This window comes from Nannospalax galili, unplaced genomic scaffold (assembly GCF_000622305.1).
Source record: "Nannospalax galili isolate Female #2095 unplaced genomic scaffold, S.galili_v1.0 scaffold1282, whole genome shotgun sequence".
Classification (NCBI taxonomy): Eukaryota; Metazoa; Chordata; class Mammalia; order Rodentia; family Spalacidae; genus Nannospalax; species Nannospalax galili.
In genome coordinates, this window is record NW_008348795.1 from 2,953,549 (window position 1) to 2,970,839 (window position 17,291).

Consider the following 17,291-nt stretch of genomic DNA (forward strand, 5'->3'; position numbering starts at 1 on the left):
CAGCATAGACATGAGGAAGTGGTTAAGAAACCCTAACCCAACCCAAGGAACTTTTGGCAATATATGGCTCCTGGGTGGTGGAGAGACTGTCATAAAAGAATGGCACTCTTGGAGGGTACAGTGGATGGACCCACACTGAAGGATGCTTAGGGATGCAAATCAGGCTATCTGCATATATAGAAAGCACATATTTTAATTATATGTGCTCATTAAAATCACCTATTTAAAAACTTAAAAGTTTATATTGTCTTTCAAAATCAACCAATATATCCCTTAATAGTCTAATATAATATAGCAGTGTTCTTCTGTTACTTAAAACTTGAAAAAATCTTACTATTATTTTAAAAGTTTATTTACATGTCTGTAGGCATGTTAGTATGCATATATGCATGCAAGTGCTTGTGGATTTTGTAAACCCCCAATGTGGGTGCTAGGAACCAAACACTCATTCTCTGCAAAAGCACCAAGCACTTGTAACCGCTCTCTTGCCCTGGGGAAAATACTTTGATTCATGTAGACAATAAATAGTCCTTTGATGAATTTTGTTTTTCTCCTTTAATCTAGTGACATTTTATTACCATTTGGACCAATTCTAGCCCCACATCTTACTCTTAAGGTAAAAAAAAAGCAGCTTTCTGTGAAAGGAGAGAATGAAGGAACATATCAAAATATAATCTGTTTTTCTGTGTTGGATAGAGCAAGGAAGTCTTAAGGGAATCAGAGTCATCTAATTTTATATGAAATTTGTCCAAAGAACTAAATATTTTACTTTCACAGTTAGAAATATAATGAAGAAAATGCTTTAAGTTATGTGTTCAGATTCTACAATCTTGTTTTCTTTTAAGCTATAAAGTCAACAATGTTTAAATATGATTTAAATTTAGAAGCAGGCATTTTCCATGTCGTTGAGCACAGAGATGATTGACTAAATAAAACTGGGAGACAAATGTTTACCTCTGAGTCACTTAGTGGCATAGATTATAGACACAGGTGAATGAGATTCTGTAATTGTAATTTTGTCCAACTGCTTAAAGTTAGGGACCACTTCTGTTCTAGTTTGTCCTCAATTGATGTGACAAAACACTCTGACCAATACCAACTTGAGGAGGAAAGGGTTTATTTGGTTTGCATTTCCCAGGTCACAGTTCATCACTTAGGGAACCTAAGATAGGAACTCAGGGCAGGAACCTGGAGGCAGGAGTTGAAGCACAAGCCATGGAGGAACACTGCTTACAGATTTGCTCCTCTGTGTTCAGCCTGCTTTCTTATACAATACAGGACTACCTGCCCAGGGGTGGCACCACCCACAGTGGGCTGGGCCCTCCCACATCACTCAAGAATAAAGAAAATGTACCACAAACATGATTTGCAAAATTTCCAAAAGTAGAAATAAAACGATATCAATTCAAGTAGAAAATCATGATTTGAGCAGGAAAATAAACACAGTATTTACACTATTGTCATGACTTTAACAAGAACAAGCATCACAACATCAGCTGAAATACTTCCAATTAAAACCAGGCTGTTATCAACTAGTACAAATTTAGTCAAGTGAATTATCTCAGAACATTCAATTCTTGCATGTCTTCTACTAGTGTATGTTATAGAGTTTGCATCATTAAAATCTGACAGCAAGAATTAAAAATCACCCATTGATATTGTTTGCACTTGTAATTGGGATTGGATGTGTGCAACCACAATGAATGAACAGGCCCACATAAGAGAAACGGCCATCTTCTGCTACATCCCATCCCACTGTTGGTGCAAAGCTTGATGCCATAGGGTTGTCAACAGGTAATCTGCCTCAGCAATCAAGCCACAATCAGTTTGAATAAGGTATTCCTTGAGAAACTATGTATAAATAATTAATTCATATATTTAGGAGTGAAACAAATGACTTTCAAACCTATTAGAACTGTACCAATATAGTAATATTTTAATAAACGTTAGCTATTTGAAGTGCTAGTTCATAAAACAATATTTTGCTTTTCCTTTTACTAAAACCAATTTCAATTTATTTTTTCCCTTATATCTTATTCTGGACACCTATAATTTTTTTTTAAATTTTGATCTTTTCATTGAACTTTTGCAATTTTCATATATCATAATTTGGGGATATTTAGGCCCTCCCATCCCTTATGTCTCCAAAGGTCCTTCAGTATAAGTCCATCCGTTGGAGTTAAACTACCAAGAGTCCTATCCTTGAAAGAGACTATCTTTGCCCTCCCAGTAGCCTTAGGTGGCCTTTCCTTCAGTGTTGCTGGAGCTTCCTACCCACTACCTCATGTTTATGGGGGAATGTTTTCTGGTTTGCGCTTGCATGGGATTGTGCATGCTGCTGTCACAATTGCTATGAGTTCTTTTGGGATCCTGACCAGCTGCAAGGAAAACTCTTTCCTTTTGGTCATCCACACCTCTGGCTCTTTCTATTTTTCTGTTTCTTCTTCTTCAATGATCCCTGAGCCTAGGGAGGCAGAAGTTTCAAATAGGTGACCTCATCCAGAGTAAGCACTCTGCAGCATCTTCTTAGCTCCTTGGCCAGTTGTAAGTTTCTTTGTTAATGACCATAAGGAAACTTCTCTGGTGAGAGTCTTGAGATGCATTAGTCTAACGGTATAATAAGTCATTTACAGTTAGTTTAATATGATAACTATTTCATAGAATACTAGTATTTGGTTCTCCCCTATGTACTGTGACCTGTCTAGTTTCTAGTTCTCTAAAGATAAAGCTGAAACAGCTGAGAAATACTTTAAAAAGTGTTCGACATCGTTAGTCATCAGGGAAATGCATATTAAACCTCTTTGCGGTTTCATCTTCCCTTATCAGAATGGCAAAGATCCAGAAAACAGACTGACAAATGCTGGTGAGGATATCAAAAAGGGGAATGCTTATCTACTGTTAGTGAGTGTGCAAACTGGTACAACCACTATGGGAATCAGTGTGGAGATGCCTCCAAAAGGTAAAAATTTATATTCCATATGATCCAGCCATACTACTCTTTGTCATATACCTAAAAGATTTTGTACAGAAATACCTGTTCATCTATGTTCATTGCTGCCATTTTATTAAGAGCCAGAAATTGGAAACAGCCTAGACGTCTGGCAACTGATGAATGGATAATGAATGTGTGGCACATATACACTATAGTCAGCTCTTAAAAAGAAAAATTATGAAATTCTCATATAAATGGATCACCTGGAAGCAATCATCTTGAGTGAGGTAACCCAGACTCAGAAAAACAACCATCACCTCCTCCCTCTCATAGCTGGGTAGTAACTTTGAAATCTTAGATATGAATGTTTCAATTTGAAAACTCAGAGATATTGAGAAACTAAAAAACTACCAGTGAATGAGGGGGGTTAGAGGGCTTCTCAGGGGGTGGTAGAATGTGGTAATGTGAAAGGGGAAAGGAAAGCACTAGACTAAAAAGGGTTAAATGGGGTAAGAAAAGGGGGCGGGCAGGGCTGAGGCCAGAGTATGGGGAGGGATAAGTAACATTAAAGCCTATCTACAAAGCCATACAAAAAACCCACCACTATGGAAACTTCCTCAAGTATATACAGCATAAAAAGAGATTAAAAGGAGTTATCCGGTAACATGGGGACATTGTCCTTTCCAGGCTTCACAGGATAATCAAAATAAAAATAAACCATTCAATGTCAGGAATGGACAACTTCTCTAGATGCTATTGATTAGGGGTCCCATAGACCTTCAAATAACACTGACCACTGGTCTTGCTCCAGCAGAATTGAGTGGAAGACATACTCGCTGAAGACAATACATGAGCTATAGAACAAATAAGGAGAAATCAAGCTGGTGCTGATTTCAGAGCCTCATCTCCACTGGCTAGCCTTCATAGTGCTGGAAGGTGCTATGCATTTAATGGAAGGAAATATAATCATCAGCCTTACCCAATTGTGAATCCTGTTAACTACAACTACCGGCCTGGCAAGATATGCCCACTGGGTACAATAGTGACACAAACAATTTGGGAGTAATCAACCACACTTTAGTTGGATTTAAGGTCTGCTTCCTAAGATGGAGATCACACCTGACATTGATATCAGGTATTGAATCTCTAGAACTTAATACATCCAAGCAAAATAAATAAATAAATAATAAATAAATATAAAGTTTCTTGTGTATTTCCTTGCTTTAGTGTTTAAATGCCTGTGTGAATCTTTACCAGTTGCCAGCTATAAGGCAGAAATCCTTCAATCAAATTAAAGAGATTTAAGAATGTAAATTACATTCTTAAATCAACTCAAATATTTTAAAAATGCACCCAATCCCTGGCTTCCATGAAGCACTGTTTGGCTCACTAATGAAAGATCACAAACAGACCCTTGACCTTCTGTTATCGTGAAGCTCCATTATACCAAACTCAAAATGAAAGATCAATGTATTTCACACTGTAATTTATATTGAATAAGTTTCACCTTGGTAAGCATCCTAACAAAAGTGTTTTAAAAATTCAGAGGACAACAGATCCACTTTCTGGGAAGGGGGGAGCAGTTTGAGCACTATGCAACTGGGACTAGCACCAGTCCAGTAGGAAGCTCACCCTAACAACTGAGTTCCTCCCTGCTCTCAGGGTTAAATATGTCTGCAGTAACTGCTCGTCTCTGCTGTTTCTGCCAAATACCCATTTGATTTTCGAATTCCCTAACAAATGCTTTGACTGTATCCAAATCCCAGAATGTACTCCATTATTAAAAAAACCTTCTGGACACGAAAGAAAAGCAGGCAGTGTCTATGGAAGTGAAAGTTTTCTGTGTTGCTAATTTCCACGTTGCTCTTTTTATCACTCACGGTCATAGGCTTGTAGAAATGAAAGACTTAAAGTTTTAAAGTCTGTTGCAAATGATTTACTTTTAATTGATCATAATTGGTGACCAGCTAAAGTGAATCAGAAATGTGTTAGTGTCTTTTCTACCTACCAACTTTTGGTCAAATTAACAAACAGCAAGTCTATAAAAACAAATCTGAAATAATATGTCAATTATATCTTATCAGCACACAGATAAGGGCACAAGGATTTTGCCTGACTTGGGGGCACATAAACCAAAACATATATATCAGTATTTGGAATGGAGAAGGAGTGTACAAGTTATTTTCTCAAAAACCTGATGGAGAGACAAGGACATATCTTTGCTTCTAAGATTTGAAGAAAAAGGAATTGAATTAAAGTATAAGTTTCTGAGAAAAGAAGATAACAAAACTTGCTACATTTAATCAGTCCCTTAGCCTGCATTAGACAGCTGAAGTCTGCCACCATTGTTGGATCTATAGGCTTGCAAATATAAAATAGCAACTCCAATGTCTAAATTTCTTAAAGAACTATTCTAATTCCATCTACATAGAATAGTCTATAATAAACTCTGAAATCTCTGTGCACATGTAAATGTTACAGTGCTACCTTTAATGCTGAAATTTACAAATTCATGATAGAATGTAAATGGAAGTTTTTAAAGTTCGAACAAATATTTTAATTTCATTTTCTGAGTGAATGGTGAGTTGAGAGTAATGTAAAACGTGTGTGCACTAAGGCCTAAGCTAAGCGCCTCTGGGAATTTTTTCTGCAATGTATAATTCATTATAAAATCAGTCAGTAGCTTGGAATACAGGATGTGCAGATGGACAAGCTTCATTCTTAGAGGTATTTTTACAACAGACTTTGCAGGTTTCTCATGATGCTATGTTTGGTCTCTAGGCCTGACATATAAACAAAGAGGGCGACCACAACCACACAGGCCTTCAAAGTCTTCTGGTATCCTTCAGGCACATTATACCACAACAGTAAAGTTCCCAGAAATATATTCGAAGTGTTATTCTTTTAAATATATATGTTTTACAGACCAAGAGTCTAGTAGTTGGAAATTGTTCATTTTAAAAAGAGGAATTTATATTTCTTTGCATTTTGTTTTGTCCTGTAATCTCTAATGGTAATCCTGTTTGATTCTTTCAATGCTTACACTGAAATATATAAGACAATAAGTTGGTATAGGGAAATGTTAATAACCAGTTTTTAAATCTTAGATTGTATTATAAAAATTAAAACTTTTTTATATTTAATTACCGCATTGAAATTTAAGGTATTGAAAATATTAAAGTCTTCAATTAAGATTTTTCCCAAGGTCTTGCTTAATAGATGCCAAATCAAGATTTTTATTAGCTAAAATATTTCAGCTTTTCATATTTGCTTCTTATTTTTCTTTCATGTTTTTTCTTCAATAACATTTGAAGTGAAAGAATTCCAAATTCAGTGTTTACTAGACACTAACTAATGAATGCATAGGGTTGAGAGGATGATCTTCACAGCTTTCTTCCTTGGCGGGGCCATATAATAAATAATGAAGAAAACAAAAAATAATGAATGGCTAATGAGAATTAAGGGACTCTCAGTAAGCTGACTAGACCTTAGCAGATGAACTTGCACTGAAAGATATCTGGGGACATTTAACTTGACACAATAGGTCTTAACACAAATGACAGAATGTATGAATTCCAGTGGGAGAGCTATGGGAGGGTGCCAGTGGGGAAGGGGATATAAAGATGTTTACGATGGATTGAAATGTTCTGTATGAAATATGCAAACATTAAATAAAAATTATAAAAAATAAAAAAAGGAAAAAAGGGAGGGAGATAGGGTTGGGATGAGAGTGAAAAACAAAGTAACCTTGAAATTCATGTCTAATTTCCAGTTTTAAGTTAAAAAATTTTTAAATGAAAAGAAAGAAGGATATAAATATTGTGTCCTTTGTGCAATGTCTGCCAATCTCTACTTCTTTTTGACCCCTGATGATCACTGCTTTACTCTCTATTTTCATGAGTTACTGTTTCAGATTCACGTGATATTATTATTTGTCTTTTAAAGGTGAATTACTTTACCTAGAATAAAATGCCCTAGGTTCCTCCACGTTAACTCAGACGGCATGATTGCTTCTCCTCGGTGGTTAAATAGCACACTGTTATATATTCTACAGCTTTCGTGGTGCAGTCTTTCACAAATAGACATTTAAGATATTTTCAAGCCTGGAGGGCGTGAGCAAAGCCAGAAAGAACGTAGTCACGCAGAAAACTCTATGCCGTCTTCATTGCAGGTCTTGACACACACGAAGTCTGGGTGGGTGTGATGTTGCTGGGTCCTAACACTTCTATTTTGATTCGCATAGAAGATAAGTAAATGATGAATATGGATTTTCATCTAGTTCTTGCTGCAGATTCAACTTTAATTACTCATTAAATGGCAGTTATAAATTTATTATGACATGTTAGATATTTCTCAGTAACTATACATATTGGAGCCAAGGACAGCAACTGATGAAGTGGAAGCAGGCAGTTGTGAAGGACGAATACCCATGTGTTTACCATCAGGACACAGCCCAGAACACATTCTGAGTCCCCTTCACCCCATCTGGGTTTATACAAATCTTGGAGCCTCTGTTCAGAAGAGCAGACTCATTCATCTATACAGCTCTTTTCTTTTGTGATTTCTCTAAACGTTTGATAGTATCCTCAGTGGTGCAGGATGACAGGAGCCTCTTCATTGCCCTCTCCTACCTGTCTCTGCACTGGCATTTTGTAACTGGGCTTCACATTTGGATATATAGCCTATTTAAAACAAGTTCTTTATCATGTGTGAAAGTAGAAATTCTATTCATAGAAGGCACGACATCACTTGATTTTAGTTTGTACCAAGGAACCAAACACCTCCTACTTTGAAAGGTGTTATATATTCAATCCTGCCTTTTAGCAAGCTACTATGCAATTTTTTGAAAAGGACTATTGGGTAGAAAAAGCACAATTAAGTTCTTAAGAAGTCTGTATCTTATGAATTTTTATCTTACACTTCACTTTAGCATGCCCTGCTGTGCTAAGACAAGGACTAGAAGACTATGAATAAAAAGGTAAAAATGAAACCCTACAAATTTAGCATGAGCCATTTATATTGTTAGTATATAATCCCTGCATATTCACTTCTCAGCCATATTAATTCTGATAAATGTTTTGATGTAATTGGAGGAATAATATGCTGAATTATTTCAAAAACAAATTACAAACTAAAGAAAAATAAGTTCCACCCAAATGAGCACTATAACTATTAATTATAAACACACACCAGATGATTACTGCACTTATATCTTATTCCTGGAGTATGTCTTCCCAGTATAAACATGCTACAATGCATTGTTAATTATCATAATAGCCTTTGCTGTATAACTTCTTAGTCTCTGTCTTAGTTTCTTTTCCTGTTTCTGTGATAAAATAAACTAACAGAAACAACTAAAAGGAAAACAATGTGTTTTATCTCACAGTTCCAGGTATTGTCTCTCATGGAAAGGAAGTCAAGACAGCTGGGGCTTGAGGCAGCTGCTCACATTTGGTTAGAAGAAAACAATGAATGCAATCTGCTCATTCTGCTTCTCCATTTATACAGTCTAGGATATTAAGTTAAGTGATGATGGCACAAACAGTGGGAGGATGATCCCATCTCAATTTTTGTAACCATGATAATCCCCAGAGATGTGCACAGAGGCATACCTCCCAGGTGCTTCTGGATGCTGTCAAGCAAACACCACCAACCACCACAGTTTCCTAAAACCTGTAAAAGTAGCTAAGTTGAAAACTACTTTGAGAATAAGTATTATAGCTCTTACCTCCAGACACAGAAGTTTTGACCCATTTCCTATTGAGAATGAGAGCAGGGCTCTAAGTTTAGACAATATGAGAATACAAATATTACCAAGAGTTCTTTCCATCTTCGGAATTCTTTTTTAAGATTTTTTTTATTGAGCTTTTAAAATTTCATACATTTCCCACTCAAATCCAGACGCCTCCACCATCCATGCCTCCCCATCTCCCCACTGAACCCTATGCACTCTGCCATACATGCCGAGTCTTATTCATTCAAGTGTTTGTACCTAAATTTAATAAGTATTGTCCCAACTATAGTATGTATCAGGTAATTAATGATCCCTTCAGTCTTGAAATGTGAAATCAATAACTATTCATTTGAAATGTGAAATCAGTAACTATTCTAGTAGATCTGTTCATAAGGTATTGCATTTTGTAAGCTGTCAATATCCTCTAATATTGTATACTTGATAAACTAGCTGTAAACATCTGTTGATTGTTTGGATTTACTGTTGTAAAAATATGCTTTTAAGAAATTTTATTAAGTGCTCATAAAAATCAAGTAGTGAATCTCTCAAATCTCATTAATATGGAAATAGAGTACTACCAACTCCTGGGACCCTGCTCATATGAACCTACAGCAATGGTGTCAGCATGCACAGTACCCATGCAAACTCAAGCAGACAGAAACCCAGCATAGAACTGGGGAAATGAACAGCAGACCCAAAAGTTAGCTGAAGAAATATTGGCAACTGATTACTGATGGATGAGGAAGAGCTGATCTTCGTAAAGTGAAGAACTCTAGATAAGCTGACTAGAACTCAGGAGATGAGCTTGCTCTAACTTGACACAATAGGCCTTAAGACAAATGACAGAATGTGTGAAATCCAACTGGGGGGCTATACGAAGGTGCCATTGGGGAAAGGGGTATAAAGATGATTATGATTGGTTGAGATGTTCTGTATGAAATACACAAAAATTCAATTAAAACAAATTTTAAAAATAATTTCTACTCATCTTCGTATTTAACTTCCTTCACTAAAGAATTATTATTCAGTTAAACTATTGTAGAAATGGTTCAAAACTGAATGAGGGTGTTTATCGCTTTCACTACAAGAAGATTCACCTTCAGCATGTGCTATAAGAAAGATCAACACAAAGGCTAACACAGGAAAGACGTAATGGAATGGGAAGGTGTGAGACAAACTTTTAGGAAGAAAAGTTACTGCGGTGAAGGTGATGGTTTTAACAGTCATCTGTCACTGAGAGTCCCACATTCTTTTTAAAATGTTTATTTATTTATTATTTATTTATGTTTATGTATATATCTATGAGTATTATGTCTGCATGGATGTAAACAGACCTGTTTGTGCCATGCCTGTCGAGGCAAGAGGAAGGAGTCAGATTCCATGGAAATGGAGTTAAAGATCGTTGTTGGCCACCATGAGGGTGCTGGAAACCAAACCTGAGTCCTCTGCAAGAGCAGCCACTGCTCTTATCTGCTGGGTTCTCTTTCCAGCCCCAAGTCCCATATTCTTCAATTTAGTTACACCTCTCAATTCTAATTTATTCTCCAAAACATTTAGCCTTCTTTACCTTTATATAATGGTGTTCTTTCTCTCCTAGTACTCAAAAGTTCTTCAGTTTCCTTGAATCAGTGAATGGATAAATTCTCTATATCATGGCTCATATCAGTTAAGGACAGATAGTAAATACTCTGGGCTCCATTGTACTTCAAGTATTTCACATTGGTTTTGTATGGAGAAGACAGATGAATATAAATGTTAGTTTGACTAGGTTCCAAGCAAACATGATTTACAAAAACAGGTATCAGAAAGAATTCGGACACAAGACATTTTTTTTCCATGTCTTCTTTATTCTAAGCTTTTGAAATTCTGGATTACATAAAAACCCTAATGGAGCTCAGTAACTGAACATTAGGGTCACAGAAAACTTTGGCAGCAGTAAGTGTTATAATTGACAATCAAAGAGTATGAACCTAAGGTGTTTCTGCAAGGGCTCACACGTTGGGTGGGCTCACCAGTTTTGCATCATACATAACTGCAATATTGGTTCTGAACACACAGCATACACACTTTGTAAAGTCACACAACACTAATGAACACTGCTTGGGACACCACTGTGTGAGATTCATGAAAATAATGTGTTATAAATTGCAATGATTTAACTGAACATACAAAGTTTCTTCTTTTACAGAAAAATATTGTTTTAAATATGAAAACAAAGACAATATTTCCCTTTACTCATTTCTCAGGGTGTTAGAATGTTTAGTTTTAAAATTTTCTGAATTGCTGATTTGAATGTCATAAGGAAATATTTAGTGAATTTTGGCTTGAGATTAGGAAAGAATTTCCAACATTTCTGAAGTGGCCCTAACATAATCCTGCCATCTTTATTTTATATTTGTCTGAAACAGAGTTTACAGTATTGATAATGACAAAATCAAAATATTGATCAACTTTGGGAGACATTAGGATGCTCTGCATCTTGCTATATAAAATGCTCAGCCAAGATTTAATTATTTAGACAAAAATACACAAGAACTTCCATCTCATTAGTATGAAATCTTAGTCTGTAATAAATTGTTAAGTTACATGTATGCCAGGAATTATTTTATTCTAAATTTTCTTTTATTATCAGTAAATGTAAGCATCGTATGCCTCTTTTACATACATAAATTCATGGGCTTGTATAAAAATCTCCTTGGGTAGAATAGGGTCATGAAGGAAAAAGGTTTAAGAGGATTTGCTTTATGTACAAATGCCTTGAGTGATACCTCTTTTATTCACCCATTATACAACATCCTAAGACTCCCAATATATTTTGTTATTCATCACATCCCTCACTATATTGTAATGTCAGCATTAAGATCTGACTTATTTCCTTTATTATGAGTATTGTATAAATGTCAAGAAACATTTTATAATTATTTAATATGGTATGAAAGAATGATCCAAGAAAACCAAATGAACAAATCTAACTTTGAACAAAACAGTACTAAAAGGCACTCTTATGCCTAGTGCAACTACTAGGGAGATAGGTTTTCCTTTACTCACAGCTCCAGGTTTTAATCTATCATGGCATGAAGTCATAGCATCAGGAACTGGAAGCAGTTGGTCAAATTACCTCCACAGTCAAAAGAGTTCTTAATAAATTCATTCTAGTCCTCATCTTTTTCTCAGCTTGTATTCAGTGGAGAATTCCTGCCTAATTGGGTGGGTCTTATTACCTTAGTGAATATTATCAACATAATCCCATGGCATGTCCAAGGATCTGTCTCCCAGGTGATTCTAAGTTCTGTCAAGCTGACAATTAACACTATTCACCATAACTCTATTCATTATCAACTTGACAACACATCATTTTAAAGATATAACCTTCTACTTCTTGTCCTCTGAGACTTACGCCTTTTTTCTTACCATGTGAAATATAGTTCAACATTAGAAATCCCCACATTCTGTAACAAGTGCAGGACTTTTAAACGTATGGCATGGACATATCAGGTGCTGCAAAGAAGCATTTGATGAAATGTTTCACCTGTTCATGATGAGATAATTCTCAGCAAATTACAGACAGGAGGAAGATGCTCAATTTGATAAAGGAAAATTTGAGAGAACTCTGGCTAGCATTATGCTCTTTATATATATATAGTGAATATTATCAACATAATCTCAACTCCATATAATCCAAAATCATCATATATACATATATATGTATATATATGTATGTATATATATGAGTGTTTGGCTGTATGTACAACTGTGTACAACTGTGTTATGCAATGTCCATGAAGGCCAGAAGAGGGCATCAGAGCCCCTGGATTTGGAATTACCTACAGTTGTTAGCCACCATTGGGACTGAAATTGAATCTCCTCTTCTGCAAAAAAAGGCCAGTGATCTTAGACACTGAGCAATCTCTACAGCACCATATAAGCATCATACTCATTGTTAAATCTTAAAATTCCATCTTTCCATTATGACACTAAGATCTATAGCAAGGCTAAGTACAACCTCTCACCATTTGGTTTTAATGCCATCCTGGAAATCCTACATAACGAAGTAAGACAGAACAGGTGTATCAAAGGTATACAGATAGAAGTAGAAGGAATATATCCTTGATCCAATTGTTGTTTTATAGGAAATCCAAAAGAACTAACAAAAATGTATTTAAGCTAATGGTCAATTGCAGCACATCGAAATAAGATTCATATACTAAGGTCAGTACTTAAGGTATAAACCAGCAATGAACAAGTTAAGGGGAACTAAACTCATAATGCTATTTATATTAGAACTCCCCAAAATAAAATGCAGCCATGCCATTAATCTAACAAAATAGGCTCAGGTTTATAAGAATAATCTAGAAAAATGTGATAACAGCAATCAATAAACTAAATGAATACAGAAAATGTGTGTTCACTGTTGTGTATGTGTCCTATCTGAATTAAACCATCCCATGCTGGAAGGAAGCTTATAAGATGAAGAAACTAATAAAGAAAGGCTCAGGAAGAACAGAAGTTATAAGACTGCTAAAACTCCTCCCCAAGGTTTTAACTGCAGTTAACAATTACAAGGACAGGACATTTCTTCCCTGCCGGATACAAGAATTTGGTCAGAGAGTTCCATGGATGCCACTTTCATAAGTTGTCATCCATGTTAGTGTGCCTTGTTATGATACAGATACATTGAGTCATCTATTCTCCTGTAAATAACCCCTCATCCATGTTGCTGTAAGCGACACTGGTTTAACAAGCTAGTTAAGGGTAGAGTTGCTTCTTTGGTCTTTATTTAGTGCACTCTCTGGGGTGAATAGGCAATTGTTCATATTGCTTCAGGTAAAGTCGTAAAACCACACCATTCATTATTGTCAAGATATGAGTTCTTCAGGGCTGAAGAGATTGATCAGTGTTTAAGGAAACTTGCTGCTCTTGCAGAGAACCTGGGTTCAGTTCCTAGCACCCCCATGGTGCTAACAACCATCAGTAACTCCAGCTTCAGGGGGATTCCAATGCCCACTTCTGACCTCCAAGGGCATAGCATGACAAAGGTGTAATTTTATACATGCAGCCAATACACTCACATACTTAAAATAATAAATAAAATATTTTTAAAGAAATCAGTTCTCAATATGATTTGTAGGGTAAATGAAATTCATTCAGCATCTCAGTAAGTTAATGTGTGGATTTCAAATAACCCATTATAAAGTTTATGAGGCAAGACAAACAGTTCAATAAGACCATGTCAAGGTGAACACTCTTCTGAATCAAGATGCAATAAAGTCAGAGTAATCAAGTAGTCCAGTGTGGAAAATGTGAAAGAATGGACATGTGTATCAATGGGGAGAATAGAGTCTGGAAATAGACCAGCATACACATCATCTTTTCCTTGTTGAAGGAGCAGAGGTGGACGAATTGAGCAATGATTGTCCTTCCAGAAATTGCTGTAGAAACATCAACAAGCAAAGATTTTGCTGAGACACAGATTTCACACACTTCAGAAAAAGTAACAGAAATGGGTCACAGACCAAATTAAACATACAAAACTATAAAACTCAGATAATAGAAAAACTATATGGTACCAGTTTATGATGACTTTGTGGGCTCATTGTTCAACAAACTCCTAAGGTAAAATCCATGACAGAAGTAATTGCTAAGCTGGACTCCGCCAAAATAAAAAACAAAAAAATTCTCCATGAAAGAGAATGAAAGTAAAAACCAAAAACTGAGGGGCTATCTTCGAAAATGATGTGTGAAAAAAATATCAAGCAAAATATAGAAACAGGCACTACAAATCAGTGCCAAGAAGACAAGCCTACCAAAATCAAGTCAGTGTCTTTAACCGTACCTCACCACAGAAGATATACAGATGGCAAATATGCAGATGAAAGATTTCCATATCAGATGATAGCAGAGAAAGGAAAATTAAATTCTATACCATGAAAATTTATTAAAATGGCCCCAAACCAGAACACTGCAAATACAGATGCCATATGGTGTGAGGCACAAAAGGCCCTGCCTCCCCTCGATGATGGGAGTGCAAAGGACTAGCATTTTTTTTTTTTTCTAGTTTGACCATTTCTAGCAAGACAAGCACTGTTATAAGTAACTTACCAATCATGGTCTTTGATATTTATCCAAAAGATTTGAAAACTCTGTCTAAACAAAATCCCCCAAACAAAAATCTTTACAGCACTGTTAGTTATAATGCTAAATCCTGGAAACAATCACCATGTCTTCTTCAGTAAGAAAATAGAGTAATTCCTCAAGATAATGAAAGAAAAAGGGTTGAAGCAGAAAAAGGGTCTGCTTCTGATGGCTCAGTGGGTAAGGGAGCTGCCCGTGCAGGTCTGGTCAGTTAAGTGCAATCTCCAGAAACCATGTAAAAGTGAAAGGAGGGAACTGACATCATAGAGTTGGCCTCTTGTCTCCATGTGTGCCCTACATCAGACACGGATACACACACACACACACACACACACACACACACACACACCAGAAAAAGAGGGGATTGGAGAGATGGCTCAGTGGTTCAGAGCACTAACTGCTCTTGCAGCAGACCTGGGTTTGATTCCCAGCACCCACATGACAGCTAACAACTGTCCATAACTCCAGTTCCAGGGGTTCCGACAGCCACTTCTGAATTCCATGGGCATGTAAGTCCACCTGTGTGTGTGTGTGAATTTATGTCTGTTGATGAGGATATAGATAATAAGAGTGCCGTAGCTGTGTGGGCATAACCACAAAAACAAAAACAGCTAAACCTCAGCATCCTGGAACCTAAAGATTGAAGAAATTCATGAAACTCTAAGTCAAAAATATATAAGAAAAAGTACACCAAGTATATTGTAGTTTCTGAAAAGCAGTGATTCTACTTTAAAATCAACTTGAGTTACCAAAAAATATGTGTCCAGGGTACGGATTAAGAATTAGTAAAGTCATCTAATAAAAAACAATACAAATCACAAACTCATGGAGCGGTTTAGTTCACAGATCTTTTTTAAACTTCACTTCCAGCGAATGAAGAGGGCAGCATGCTTTCTTAGGGTTTTCTCTTGTATTGCAAGATGACCAATTTGCTCATCCTCATCCAGTAAGAATCAGGCTACATGCCCTGAAGATGTCTTTGCATTATACTAAATATTTTTAAAGTATTTCAAGTAATAAATGGCATATTAAGGTGTATGCATGTTAAATATATTAAAGTAAATTCATATTCATAATCATAATAGCAGTTCCTGATAACAGTGATCTTAATATTCATAGTAACAGACATGGTATCTATGGGACAGAGAAAACAAGAATACTGCCCTGGTATCCCACTGTTAGGTCCAACCTTCAGCCCTAGGCTGTCTGACTTAGCACTGTGGTAAATAATTATGGAGAGCTGGCACCAGGGAAGGCACCAGGAACAGTAGATCAGGTTGTTGGATGCAAGAAATGATATAAGCAGAAACATGAAAATGTAACAGGAATATTAAAAAGCCTGGGTTATACTATGGGAAACTTTACAACTTAGTTTTATGTTGTATGGACTTAGTTCATTTTTGTATGGAGAACCATCAAAATTGTGCACTGGCCAGGTGAATGGCATTTATTTGTTTATAGAGTCTTGGTTTCTTTTAAAATAGTATTAGAAACACAAGAACACATTATATAATGTGTCCTGTAATTCAAAATTGAGAATTTAAAAAATCATAGAATATACTTTAAAAGGTAAAAACATTTTTAGCATGTATCATATCTTATCTTTCTCAAGTTTTAAATCTATATAAACCACCTGAAATTCTGTGCTTAAATCCTAATTGATTGATTCAAAAGTGAAGGAGGCCAGGTTCAGTATTACTTAACATTTTATCCGTAACTGCACAGATGACATTAGCCGGCAGACACTGAAGGTCAAGGCTTCTGAGTCCATGACTGGAATTAATAATTACATGTCATAAAAGAAGAAGGTGAGAAAATAATGCACTGCGATTCAAAACAGCCAAGTGCCAAGTAATTCTATAAGATTAAAAATAAGTTATGGAAGTGTATGAAGAAAAATTACACTTTTGGGGGATTCTAGTGAGAACAGGATCAGAATTGTCATGAAATGAGATAGCTAATGACTCCACATGGCACCTGAGTGTTAATGAGTTTAAATTCCACTGATAAATCAGGGAATAGCCTAACTCATAATTATACTGAAATTTATAATAACAATGTGTTCAATACTTTGTCACGTAAAAGGATTTTTATATCAACAAACTAATGATGCTATGTTCGAGATGGTAGCCATTGAAATAGCACTTAGAATATGCTAAGAAATACAAAAGAATATAAAAAGATCAACAGAAATAAATGAAACAGAAATTTAAGAATGGCAGAAAGAAACTTAAAAAATAAAATTCAAGGGGCTGGGTATACAGCTCATTAGTAAAGTCTTTGCCATGCAAAGATGAGGACTATGTTCAGATCCTCAGGAACTCCAAAGGAGCCCGGCACAATGGTGTGAACCTATAATTCCAGCACTGGGAAGGCAAAGAACAGATGATCCTTGGATGGTCAGTTTCATAGAAATGATGCAATTCCTGCTCAGTAAAAGACCTTGTTTCATGGCTGCCTCTGGCCTCCACAGGCCGTGGGAGCAGATATGCA